Below are 12027 nucleotides of genomic sequence, written 5' to 3'. Positions count from 1 at the left end.
TTTTTTTCTGTGTGTGACAGAGTGCAATAGATATAGAGGATGCCCCACCTAGTGTGTGTGTGTGTGTGTGTGTGTATGTGTGTGTGAGATCAGTGTTTTGTGTTAAACTGTGCTGCTGTCCTCTAATGACAGCAGGGGAGTATACTCCTCTGCTGATTCATTCTGCTGACACCAGGAGCATGCAAGGGGTTAATAGCCTCATCTGGATTGCAAGCACTCACAATGACTGCAATCAAGCTAATGGGCTCTGCAGCTGAACTGCTGGCATCCAGGGTTCAGCGTCACCCCCTATGTGCAGCAATGCTATGAATACTGTACATAGGTGATACATTACAGAGAGATCCCTGGTAAGGTGAACGCTTGGCATGGGCAGAATTTGGCACACACCAAGTGGATGTGCATATTTCCACCAGAAATGGTAAAGTAGCTATGGCGACATGGGACATCATGGATAAAAGGCAATCTGTTCTGACTTAAAGACATTAGGATTCAAGATAAGGGTCCCAGCAAGTCTCAAGGAGGGTCTGACCTGAAAATCAACCCAGCCTAAAAATGTCTTACACAGGGTTATGTGCTCTATCTCCACTGAACAGGTTACATGCGGTATACACACAACTGTCCCAGCATTCTCACTGAATTACACATTTCCTTATACAAACATGGAAATCTCTGACATCAGTCTGTTCATTTCCTGCCTTGTGACTTTATCAGCAGCCTGTGTGTTAGAGCTGTGTATTGAAGAGTATCCATGTCAGCTGTGCGTGACAGTAGCTTGCAAATAAGAAAAAAATTGCCAAACAATCTAGAAAATGTAGCTGGCCAATACTTTTTTATACGCTAGAAAATATTTTAATCTAACTTTTGGATGAGTCCATGTTAGAAGAGATTGGGCCATTGCACATCCATAGATTGTCATTGATATACAGAATGAGAGAATTAAATATAAGAACCGCGGTGATTTGAGTATACCATAGATACAATGGGGCTCATTCAGAGCTGGACGCGAGTGCATTTTTTTTTGGGCGTAAAATATTAATTTCCGTACAAGGCATGGGCACAAAGATGACTTGCCCTCGGTTCGTATGTAGATTCGATTGCATCCCTACATTTAAAGAGGCATTACAAGGGTGGGCAAGAATAGGCCGAGTACAGTAAGAGCATGTTCACACAAAGGCCACTGCTGTAGAACTGGACACAAACACATATACACTTGTCAGAGGCTTATCTATTCTGCTCAACCCCTGGTGCAAAATACACACAGATGATGGCGATAATGATCAGTAGCTGCATCTGATTGGCTGTTAGCTCTTGGGCACCTCCCGCTCACAGTAAATAAAGCATTAGTATATTAAATGAAGTTGCATCCACCTATTTACATTACTTAATTGATATTTGCATTTGGGCCACAGCAGGTTATAAGATTCCCATTTGATTTTTAAAGTAGAAGACAAGGAATGTTTGTGTTTAATTGAATTTAATTTGTATTTGTATACATTGTATTTAATAGTATTTTACATTTAAATGCCACTTTCACATTTAGTAATAACACTCTCCAGACACTACTCTCTTATGTATACAACACTTTATTGTGTTCAAATTGGGTAATGTGATTTTGGCAATTACTACTAATACCGTTACAAGCCACATCTATGTTTTTGTTGCTCCTGGTGTAAACCAATCCCATGTGCCACAGTTTACTCCTGGCTTATCGGTAGCGCATCTCCTACTGATACAGATCTGGGTGCATCATGAGACGCAATGTGTTTATAATATGAAGGACATTTGCATGCAGTATCATTTAGGAGCATATTTTTATTTGGGTAACCGTGTATATATGTATGCAGTGGGGGAACTACCATTAGTGCATTAGGTGCGGCACACTGGGGCCCATGAAGATAATGGGGCCCATTGCACTGGGAATTGAGGAGGTGTAGGCCCCGGATCCCTCCTCCCCTCTTCCCTACACTGGGGCCCACACCTCGCTACTTCCGCCTCTGTACGTATGTATTAGTGCAGACACCTCTTGTCATAGTTACCAGCTCTGGCATTTTGTAGGGTTCTGTAGGAACATAGGGAATATGGCACATACTCTTATGTTTATGGCCTGGAGTAGAGAAAAAGTCATGCTAATACATTAGGCTCTTCCCTTTTTGATGTTGGGAAGCGGGACAGCATCTGAGAAGGGGGGTTGTGTTTACGATACATGGGGCATGGTCATGTCACAGGTGTGCCACGATACCTAGAGGCGTTCCACTATAACCACCCCTCCAATGCCGTTTTACCGTGCTACCTCCAAACTGTCCTGGAATTGGGACAGGGATCAAACTAGGACTGTCCCTCCTAAATCTGGATAGATGGGAGGTATGATTTAACTAAACTCATGTACGTGTGACCTCTTATATTGTATTACTTAGGCCTTAATGTGTATTTGAACTACATTTCTTTCCAGTCAAAATCAGATTCTAGCCAACCTTTTTGGTAGAGGATCTATCAGGCCAATTTGTAGGTCTAAAAAGCCTGCAGCATCCAGTACCATTAGGAACACCTTCAAATATATATCATCTCTACAACTCTTACTTTATTTAAATATCTTGTTCCATTAATGTAAATATCATTTTTGCTCATTTCCTTTACCTTAAAGCACATCTTGGGCCAACCGATACTAGTAAGAAATGCCATCCTCTCAATTCCGTTATATCCATCAACAGCAGCGTTATTTGACAATTCCATAAAAATAGCCATCTGATTGCGCTAACGAATACACGGTTCTACAGATGATAATTTATGTTGTCATAATTAAATCTGCAACTTCATAAATGAAGGAGATGGAACCTACTGGCCGTGCCAAAGTGTTTATTGCAATTGGCCTGCTGAATCAACAGTAAAGAGTCATTCAGGTGTCATCTCTGTATTGCCATAGTGTTTTGCCATCTTCCTTGCGAGAGCACCCTCCAAAGAATAAGCCTCTATTGCGTGTACAAGACCTGGGTAAACCAAATACAGGTGAGCGCACTCAGCTCTAAGTGAAAGGGCACTGCTAAAGGCTAAAAGCATGACTATCCTGGTTGTAGAGGCTCATTCTAGGCTTGGCTTTACAAGGTCTATAGCGACCTCCAAGTATGAATTCAGCTTTACAAGGTTTGAAGCCTATCAGTGTCAAAGTAAGCCTAGACATGCACTTTCCAAAAAAAATGCTCTGGAAAGGTCCAAATGTGTCCCATTAAACATATATAAAGGTGAAGTGATCTCCAGCACCCCCAAAATTATTTGCAGGGAGAAAAGGGCTATGCACTAATCTGCAATGCAGGTAATGTCCCTGTAAAACTGCTGTTTTCACCCTTTTCTCTCATTTTATTCTAATCCCACAAACTAAATCTCATTGCCATGTGCTAACCTGTACTCGTCAAACAATGACCCTGGATCTATGTACTCTTCCTATCAGCTGATCACCCAGGGCCTGATTCATTAAGGATCTTAACTTAAGAAACTTCTTATTTCAGTCTCCTGGACAAAACCATGTTACAATGCAAGGGGTGCAAATTAGTATTCTGTTTTGCACATAAGTTAAATACTGACTGTTTTTTCATGTTGCACACAAATACTTGATAGCTTATTTGTACACTGAAATTTAATGTTGATATTTGTGTGCTACATGAAAAAACAGTCAGTATTTAACTTATGTGCAAAACAGAAAACTAATTTGCACCCCTTGCATTGTAACATGGTTTTGTCCAGGAGACTGAAATAAGAAGTTTCTTAAGTTAAGATCCTTAATGAATCAGGCCCCATATCATGATGATCATTATAAAAGAACATTTGCACTACTGCTTTTGAATTTTTACAGTTTGTAAATAACTCTAACTTGCCCCAGATTGTACTAGGTGGGTTACTGCACATTTGCGATACTGTAGTTAGTGAGTAGTATAAAAAATCTTAAAAAAATAAAAGCAATGAGTATTCTAGATTACAGTCTGTAGCAGAGGTTTCCTCAGTCTGTAGCAGAGGTTTCCTCAGTCTGTAGCAGAGGTTTCCTCGATCTGAAGCAGAGGTTTCCTCAGTCTGTAGCAGAGGTTTCCTCAGTCTGTAGCAGAGGTTTCCTCGGTCTGAAGCAGAGGTTTCCTCTGTCTCTTTGTGTACACATCCTGAACTTAAGTGGCAGGCTATAAAACAATGCACTACATCATATGACAAGTGACATCATTATTATATCTTGCCCTTATGACAAACTTGTGCTAATTTGTCAGGCACAATGGAGGACATTTGAAAGAGATGTGTTAAATACTGCAGGTGGCTTGAGGCCATATTTAAAACAAAAACAATACATCTCAAGTGTACCATTTTCAGCGAGACAGTCCTGATTTTAGGAGACTGTCCCACCATCTTGTGGTTGGCACATTTATCCCAACTTGCGGAAGTTTGTTTGTATGTCCCAGCTCACCATTTAGAGGGAGTGCCACATGCGCCAGAATTGGTGACAGTCATTAAATTCAAATCTTCATAACACACTTTTTGTGAGTTGATAAATGTACATTGACATAAAAGTGTTTAGTTAACATGGAATGGATTGTAAAGAAAGCAAATTGTCTGTGTGCATTTAGTCATGGTGCTTTCTAGTATGCCAGGTATATTATACTGAGTAGTCAGAGAAAGTCTATTACCAAGAGCAACAAGACCGAGCCATAGTGCAAAATTAGCTCTGATCCTGCTGTGCTTCTAGATTTGTGCAAGTGCATAGCTTAGGGAGCAAGGTGGCAGTATATGGGGAGGATGAGAAGTTTAGGCAGAGTTAGGCTGTTTATTTGGTAAGTACGATGTAGGTGCCCCAGTGTGCCTAATTTTTTGGAACAGTGCAAAAGTGAGATTTCATTTTGTGGAGCTTGGTTATTGAGATGAGATAAAGAAATGAATATGCACATTTAGGGCTGTTCCTTGCATTGTGAATGGGTTATGTATGGCCATGCATGAAGACATTTTTAGGAGCACTCTGAGCATTGTATTAAAAAGCGCCTCACACACAAAAGTGACACTAATAAAAACAGTCCCAGCTTCATCATTATAATTATTATCGTAGATTTGTAAGGCGCCACAGTGCGCCGTTCAGTACATAAAACAGGGACATACAAGGCAGAAAGAATAAATGCAGACATGAAAACAAAGGGTATGAAGGACCCTGCTCATTAGAGAGTTCACATTCTAAGTAGAAGAGGGCACAGCTGAAACAAGAGGTGCAAGTGTGACTCAGAGTGGAGATTGAGATGTTTGTGTGAGTGCATTAGTGTATATATCATCGTAGATAAGGTAAGCTCTAAAAAAGAGATGGGATCATCATCATCACCATTTATTTATATAGCACCACTAATTCCACAGTGCTGTACAGAGAACATCAGTCCCTGCCCCATTGGGGCTTACAGTCTAAATTCCCTAACACACAGACAGAGACAGACATACTAGGGACAATTTGTAAGCAGCCAATTAACCTACCAGTATATTTTTGGAGTGTGGGAGGAAACCGGAGCACCTGGATGAAACCCACGCATGGTCGGGAATTGAACTTATGACCCCAGTGCTGTAAGGCAGAAGTGCTAACCACTATGCCACCGTGCTGCCCACATGGGATTTCAGAGAGCATCTTAAGATTTGAAGGCTGTGGGAGACTTATCCAGCATGGTGGGGAATCCCATAAGTGGGGAGCAGCACGGGAGAAGTCTTGAATGCGGGAGTGAGAGGTGGTTACCAGAGACCAGATAAGGCGCAGGTCAGACGTAGATCTAAGACAGCAGGAGGGAGAGTATTTTGATATGAGATTTGGGATGTATACAGGGGTAGTGTTTTTGAGGGCTTTGTAGGTAAGGGTGAGTAATTTTAATTGGATTCTGGAGGATACAGGGAGCCAGTGTAGGCATGTGCAAAGTGGGGCAGCAGATGTGGAGCAGTGAGAGAGGAAGATCAGCCTTGCAGTAGCATTTAGGATGGATTGAAGTGTGGATATATGGGTGTCAGGAATGCCAGATAGCAGGAGGTTGCAGTAGTCAAGACAGGAGATGATGAGAGAATGGATAAAAGTTTTGGTAACATATGGAGTAAGTAAAGGGCGTATTCTGGCAATGTTTTAAAGGTGAATTCAACAGGACTAGGAAAGAGTCTGGATGTGAGGAATAAAGCAGAGGGCAGAGTCAAGTGTGACACCAAGGCAGCGGGCTTGGGAGACTGAGAAAACTGTGGTGTTATTGACAGTGAGCAAGATTTGAGGGGAGGTGGTGACTTTGGCAGGAGGGAAGAAAATAAGTTCTGATTTGGACATGTTGAGCTTTAGGTAGCATTGGGACATCCATGTGGAAATCGCAGAAAGACAGTTACACAAGTTAGTACAGAAGGAGAGAGGTCAGTGGAAGAGATATAGATTTAGGTGTCATCAGTGTGGAGGTGGTATTGGAGGCCGAATGAGCAAATTAGTGCCCCAAAAGAAGAGGTGTACAGTGAAAAAGTAAAGGGCCATGAACTGAGCCTTGTGGGACCTCAACAGATAGTTGGAGAGGACGGGAGCATGTGACAGAAGTAGAAACACTAAAGAAGTGGTTTGATAGGTAGGAAGTGAACCAGGAAAGAACTGGGTCATGTAGTCCAATGGAGTGAAGGGTGTGTAGGAGAGGAGGGTAATCAACAGTGCCAAAAGCAAAAGGTCCAGGAGAAAGAATTACTGGAGAGAATGAATTAAGGGTGGATTAGGGAGTGTAGGTGAAGGTGGGTAGAGTGGGTGGAATTTGGCATCTTATCGAATGGAGTCGTTTTTGTCTTTGAAGTTGGTGGAAAAATCATGGGCTGTGAGAGAGGAAGGGGGAGGACGTGCAGGTGGGCAAAGAAGTTAGGTGAAGGTGACAAAGAGGCAACGTGAGTTAGAAGACTGGGTGGATATTATAAATCTGAAGTATGTTTGTTTGGCAATTAAAAGGGCAGTACTGAAAAATGAAAGGATTAATTTATAGTGGAGTAAATAGGGATAGGAACGAGATTCCTTCCAGTGGCACTCAGCAGTGTGGAAGCCCTTTTGCAGGTAGCGGGCCTGTTTGGAGTGCCATGGTTGGGGTTTGAATCATCGGAGACTGTGGGCTAGATTTACTAAACTGCGGGTTTGAAAAAGTGGAGATGTTGCCTATAGCAACCAATCAGATTCTAGCTGTCATTTTGGAGAATGCACTAAATAAATGAAAGCTAGAATCTGATTGGTTAGGCAACATCTCCACTTTTTGAAACCCGCACTTTAGTAAATATACCCCTGTATGTGTTTGGTTTAGTGGCATTGTCCAGGGTTGAAGTCAGTGTTTTGTTGTAGAAAGAGGCAGCCTGGTTAGGGCAGGACAATGCAGTAATAGGAGAGAGTAGTTGTTTTAATGAAAATGAGAAGTGGATTCGGTTAAGAGTGCTTAAGTGTCGCTGTATTTGTGTGGATTTGGGTGCAGGGGAAAGGGCTTAAAGTCAGTCGAGGATGAAGTAATGTGTTAAGGTCAGAGTAGCGTGAGATCCTCAACTGCTAAAACCGCTTTGCAAGATGTTCACCTTTAGAAGCCCCCTTTCCGAGGAACTTGAACAGTGGAGTGGACAGCACACAGTAATAAGTAGTAAGCAACCGGACTGTAAATAGCAAAACTCTGAGCCAGGCAGGCAAGGGTTACTGTGGAATAGTCTGGCACTTTCCCAGTGGAGTGGACAATACATGGTAGTCGGTAGTGACTAACCACACTGTAAATAGCAGAACTCTGAGCCAGACAAGCAAGGGTTATTGTGGAATAGTCTGGCACTTGCCCGGTAGAGTGGACAAGACACGGTTACAGGTAGTGAGCAATAAGAATGTAAATAATGGAAAAGTTTCTGATAGTGCATCAATTGCAAATATCTGTTACACACCTGATGGCTGCTGTATGCAGAGTTTTCCCAGTCTCTTAATATAATATACAGAAAAGGCTCTGAGCCAGACAGGCAAGGTTAAATGCAGAGTACAGACAAGCCAGAATTCAAGGCAGGTAGATATATAGGTGCCGTTTAACAAGCCAAAAGGTCAGAAGCGGAGAAGACAGCAGAATCCTTTAAACAAGCAGGGTCAAATACAGAAATACAGAATAAGGTCACGATACAAAGGCACACTGGATCAAACAGAAACTATCACCAGCGTTGGCATGCTGGCAGAAAGAGGTTTATAACGGCAGCAGCATCAATCAGAAACTGCAGGATAATTAGCTGCATGGGTGTGGTAAGTAATAGCACAGCTGATGATATACCAGACTGGGAGCTGAAGAGAAGCTTGTTGATATTTACCTAGCAACCAGGTGAAATGCAGGGTTGATCCTACACATGGTTGCAGCAATAATACACAGATGACAGATCAGACAAACAGAAGAAATCCTATTTCTTATAGGAGGTTGTGGTCAGAGAATGGGAAGGCTAAGTTGGAGAAATTAGAGATGGAGTAGTAGCGGGAGAAGACAATGTCAAGGGTGTGTCCATCACAGTGGGTGGGGAATGAGGTTCACCGGGAGACACCAAAGGAGGAAGTAAGTGAAAGAAGTTTAGTGGCAGAAGAGACAGTAGGTTATCAATGGGAATGTTAAAATCACCTAGTATGAGAATAGGCAGGTCAAAGGATAAGAAATATGTGAGCCAGGCCACAAAATTGTCGAGGAATTGGGAAACTGGACGGAGGGAGAGATAAATAACAGCAACATGAAGGCGGAGAGAATAAAATAGACAGATAGTGTGTGTCACGGTTCTTACGAGGAGACTCGGCAGATGTAGAGAAACCAAGAGATTCGAACAGTTGGGCACTACTCCAACAGGGCGCGGATTCTAACGAGGAGACGGTGTTCACCAGCAACTGCCGTAAAGCGGTATGGGCTTAGCTGCGTCTACCTCGCAGGTCGCGGTCCCTACTAGAGCACTGTACGAAAGTCCCTGGGAAGACTACAGGCAGTAGTACCGTAGGAAGGATGATCAATACAATAAGTAATGGCAATGAAGATGATGCAGATCGGTGTAACTCTGTAAACCACTATGTGGTGTAAAGTTCAGGAGAATGAGCGTCAGCTCTGAAGACAAATGTAGAGGAGATGTCTGGAGATGAGCGTCAGCTCGCAGGCCACTATGTGGCGGAGAGTTCCGTAGAGTGAGCGTCAGCTCTACAGGCCACTATGTGGCGGAGAGTTTGGTAGAGTGAGCGTCAGCTCTGCAGACCACTATGTGGTAAAAGTTCAGGAGAATGAGCGTCAGCTCGGAAGACAAATGTAGTGGAGATGTCCGAAGATGAGCGTCAGCTCTGCAGTCCAGAATGGAGGTAAATAACTGGAAAGTAACAGGAAGCCACTTCAATCACCAGGAGGTAACACGAAGAACATGCACTGAAGATAGAGAGGAGGTGCCTTTTAAACTTGCCGCCAGGGAGAAGGACCAATCAGCAGAGAGCAGGGGAATTAGAATAATCACCGGGTCTGCGCATGCGCAGACCCGAATCCAAGATGGCGGCGCCCACGGGAAGCGGAGCGCCGATGAGAGGTGAGTCTGCCGGGTGTCAGGTGCGCTGCCTGAACACCCGGCGCGTGATAGTGTGGACTTCAAAGGAAGAGAATGAGAGGAAGGGTTCAGAGGGTATGACTAGGAAGGTGCAGCCTGGAGAAAGTAGAATGTTTACTCTACTACCTTGTCTGTTTCTAGGTCTGGTATCATGTCTGAGAGATTCAGGGAATGTAGTGTCAGAGGAGGTGAGACAGTTTTTTCCAATGGCAAGGTGGTTGAGGGATTTACAAATGAAAAGATCATTCATTTAATTCCACTCATGATTAATTGATGCCATAAGTTAGTCTAAACCAGGCAGTAATTTAGGAGGTAAATGGAAAAGTGTTTGCAAGTTAGACTCTGATGTTTACAATTTTTCAAGGTGCACCTCTTCAGCGAGTAGGTTTGTACCTTGATGTTCGCTGGGCAAACTATCCAAGTGTACCAGTGCAAAACCAAGGAGGTGAATGGTGTGCTTGGAGTCTGCTTCATATATGAATCCCAGTGATTACAGTTGGAGAGGATTCTCTTGGAAAAATAAGTCAGCAAAGCATATGCAACAGAAATCCAGCAGTAATGTTAAGGAATGCAAGAAATAAAGCAATGTAACAATATTAAGGATCATTTACAAGCTACAAAATGTGTCCCTGCATAGCAAATGCTATTTGCTGATGAGATGAGCTTATTTCTGTAGCTTTGCGGGTCAAGACTGTGACTTCTACAGGAATGCAAAATTTTACTCCCTTTGATCGGAGGAGCTGGTCATATTAGGACTATGCTGAATGCAGACTAGGTTCACACATCCAATATTAAATATAAAAATTATTGATGTGTTTATCTGTGTGATTGGGATGAAGCCAACGCAAGGTGGTCCAGTTGGACCCTGGCCAGGTTTTAAGGGGGATAGGGTCGTGGTCGGACCTCCCTTTGGTGTACGCTGGGCAGAACTTTGACCTGAGTGGCCTGTTCTGAGCCTGCATTTGAACACCCCTGCACCGATTGGGATAAAACCAACACGAGGTGGTCCAGTTGGATCCTGGCCAGGCTTTAGGGGGAGTTAGGGTCCCAGTTGGACCTCCCGTTGGTGAACGCTGGACAGAACTTGGACCCGGGGAGTCTGCCCTGAGCCTTCCACTGGATGGATTTGGAGGAACACTTCACAGCCTGGTAACATTGGATCCCAGAAGACATACTAGGGGATTAGGGTCCCAGTCGGACCTGCCATAGGTGAATGCTGGGCAGAACTTTGACCCGAGGAGCCTGTTCTGCTCCTTCCACTGGATGGATTTGGAGGAACACTTCACAGCCTGGTAACATTGGATCCCAGAAGACATACTAGGGGATTAGGGTCCCGGTCGGACCTGCCATAGGTGAATGCTGGGCAGAACTTTGACCCGAGGAGCCTGTTCTGCTCCTTCCACTGGATGGATTTGGATGACATTTAATATAAAAAAAAAGACACAGAGCAGCCACCTCATGGGAGTATTGGAAGAGCTGCTAAGCTGCTAATTATTTTAAAAATAATGACAGTTAAATCCAGCTCATTGATAACTTAACAACGTGAAGATTTAAAACCAGGCAACGCCGGGTACTTCAGCTAGTATTTAAATAAACATTAAGAGTGGAGAGCGTACATTTCTGGTTTAGCAGGCAGCCGCAGAGATTTTTCCCCTGCAAACTGACTTGATTTTTTCAAGTCCTAAAATTGGGAGCTGACCTATACTTTCAGTGGGTCACCTATTGCACCAAACATTTTATAAGGGAGAGCACCTTTATATGCACACATGTCTCTATGTGCATTTACACATGTGCACCCGCATATTCTGCGATTGGTAAATTAACCTTGTAATGTTGTTGCATTCACAAAGTGAGGATGTGTATAACTGGAAGAGGGAAGCATGCACTAGACATGATTTGGGGGCATATTTACCAAAAAAGGTGCAAAAATATAAATATGAGTCATTGTAAAGCGCTACGGAATATGTTGGCACTATATAAATAAATGATGATGATGATGACGATGTTAATGATGATGAAATATGCCGTAAACCTCTAGCAAACTTTATCTGTATTTTAAAAAATTATATTGTAATACAAAACAATATATAAAAGACAATCTATTCACATGCATACATACATACATTGTAAATTATTCGCTGAATAAGATAATATGGAAGCTAATAATTTATAACACATCCAAAGTGACCAAATCTGTTTAAATTAAATAAAATCCTCTACTCATAAATGTCAGTTTATACAATGGGAACACAGAGTTATTTAACTTTTTCCTTTCCGTCATTGGTGGAGAGATCATTTCTATTGTTAATTTCCTGGCACACAACAGCAATCATCTCAAGAAAATGACTTCCTATTTGCCATTGATTCCTTTATCAGTGATTGCCAGAAAACACACATTAGGGGCCTGAGTCATTAAGGAGAGCAACTTTGCACCTGGCCAAAACCATGTTGCTTTGGAGGGGGGAGGGG

The sequence above is a fragment of the Mixophyes fleayi genome, chromosome 6, assembly GCF_038048845.1.
Source record: "Mixophyes fleayi isolate aMixFle1 chromosome 6, aMixFle1.hap1, whole genome shotgun sequence".
Classification (NCBI taxonomy): Eukaryota; Metazoa; Chordata; class Amphibia; order Anura; family Limnodynastidae; genus Mixophyes; species Mixophyes fleayi.
The sequence above is the reverse complement of the archived record's forward strand: the minus strand, read 5'-3'. Positions refer to the sequence as shown.